The sequence below is a fragment of the Carettochelys insculpta genome, chromosome 22 (genome assembly GCF_033958435.1).
Source record: "Carettochelys insculpta isolate YL-2023 chromosome 22, ASM3395843v1, whole genome shotgun sequence".
NCBI lineage: Eukaryota > Metazoa > Chordata > Testudines > Carettochelyidae > Carettochelys > Carettochelys insculpta.
The window spans coordinates 16,053,396-16,055,603 of NC_134158.1; the positions used below are offsets into that span (position 1 = coordinate 16,053,396).

The 2,208-nt window shown below is 47.8% G+C and overlaps 1 non-coding gene across 1 annotated transcript; it reads right to left on the reverse strand.

Annotated features, from left to right (window-relative positions):
- Nucleotides 1-647: 647 nt before the first annotated feature.
- LOC142025398 (U1 spliceosomal RNA) lies at nt 648-808 on the reverse strand. Its single transcript, XR_012648669.1, has one exon. It is a non-coding gene; the product is annotated as a U1 spliceosomal RNA (small nuclear RNA).
- Between the last annotated feature and the right edge of the window lie 1,400 nt (nt 809-2,208).

Sequence of the window (2,208 nt, forward strand, 5' to 3'; positions counted from 1 at the left end):
CACATTTAACTTCAAACAACCTTTTCAGTTCTGGCAGTGGGCCTGCGCCAAGTGTTCAGAGTTAAGCACATCCATAAGTGCTGTCCTGGATTGGGCTGGACTGAAGCACATGCTTGAGAGCTTCCCTGAGTCAGGACCAGAGGTGTAGGCAGCTCACAGAGACATCTACAGAGCGTGCGGGAAAACACCCAGGGGAAGAGTTTTCCACCAGGAAATGGTTTTTCTTCAAAATCAAACCATTTTAACAAGGCTCGTCCATCTGTCAGGACTGAAATGTTGCTGAATTTCTGTTCCAAGCAAAATTTGAAATTTTGACATTTGGTGCTGATTCAGGATGAAATTAAGTATGAAAGGACAGACTTTCTCACAGGACAGAATTCCTGTGGGGGCCCCCCCAAGCTCTTGAGGCACAGATAACTTTGGTGTCAGTCTGGCAGGAGTCCTGTTCTGGTACGGCTATGGTCTGAAGAAGTGGGTCTGTCCCACGAAAGCTCACCTAATAAATTATTTTGCTAGTCTTTAAAGTGCTACTTGACTGCTTTTTGTTAAGATAGCACAGACACTGATCATTTATTTTACTTGTCTGGCAAGCACTGCACACAGCCTTTCCAGACACATTGTGGGTTTGTTTGTTTGTTTTTTCCCAGGGGAAAGTGCGAAGGCAGCTCTTCACTAACACAAATTACGCAGTTGAGTTTCCTGCATTTGGGGAAATCGCAGGGGTCAGCACACCCGCAATGTGATGGATGAGTCTCACCCTGGGAGAACCACCTTTGTCATCGTGGTATCTCCCCTGCCAGGTTGGGCGTTGGTTTGTTGATGCAGGTACTTCAGGGGCAGCTGGGAAAACAGCAAAGCTTTGGGCTCTACTGAAGTCAGTTTCTAGGGCTCAATTGCTCCCTGCGAAACGGACACTAGTACTGGGCAGAGATTCCTGACAGAGGGGTTTGCCCACATGCTGTGTGTGACACCCCCTGGGCCAGGCCTGGAGCACAGAGTGTAAATAGCACATTACACAAAGAGACGGAACTGTGAGCCCAGGTGTGAGGATGTGTCTGGTGCCTCCTGTGAGCGCGACACCACACACAGTGAGTGCAGAGGGAGGAGAGAATCCACTGACTGCTGGGTTAGCAGTGGGGCTCAGGAAACTCCAGAGGAAACTTGCACATCAGGAGGGTTTGGGATTCTGCTCATGCCATTTTAATGCCCTGAAAGAGGTTGCCTGGCTCCACACTGCTGGGAAAAACCTGCAGTGAAAGCAAGTGCTGCATTGGACCATCCCATCCTATTGAGTCACTGTGTGTTTCCTCGACATCCATCATCACGGCGATCACACTCAGACCAGGGGTAGCCCAGCCTAAGCCCCACCTTTTCCTAAATAGACACCCCAGAGTGAAGACAGGCTTCAGGAGCTTTTACCTTCTCCAGGAGAGGGACTCCTGACACCGCCACTGCTGGACTCATCACCAGGGCAATAAATACACAAGAGCCATCATCATGGCGCTCACGCTCAGCCGGGGGTTGTCCAGGCCAGGACTCACCTTTGCTTAAATAGAGTCTCCAGTACAAAGAAAGACATCTGAGGCATTTACCTGGGGTGGGGGGTGGAGGAGAGGAACTCCCAGCACCTCCGCTGGAGTCATCGCCTTGTCCAGGGGCTGGCAACCAAAAGAGTAAGAAGAACCATTTAAACTGCAGCAAGGGAGGTTTAGGTTGGACATTAGGAAAAAGTTCCTAACTGTCAGGGTGGTCAAACAGTGGAATAAATTGTCAAGGGAGGTTGTGGAATTTCCATCGCTGGAGATATTTAAGAACAGGTTAGATAAATGTCTATCAGGGATGGTTTAGACAGTACTTGGTCCTGCCATTGGGGCATGGGGCTGGACTCGATGGCCTCTCGAGGTCCCTTCCAGTCCTAGTGTTCAATGATTCATAGTTTTCAAATTTGGCACAAAACTTCAGTAATTCAAGAGCCACAATGCACGTGAATACAAGATGGTCCTTAATAAATAACATCAAACCATGCTTTTTATAACCCCTGTTTTTAAGAACACTGAACACAACATGATTTGTAATGTGGTACATGTTTACAAGGTCACAAACTTTTTACATATTCTTTTTCCTCACACTTTGTGTGTGTGTTTGTCCCACTGTCTTCCTGACTTTCACTCCTGAACCTATTTTAATGATGCCAATTTTACTTCACGT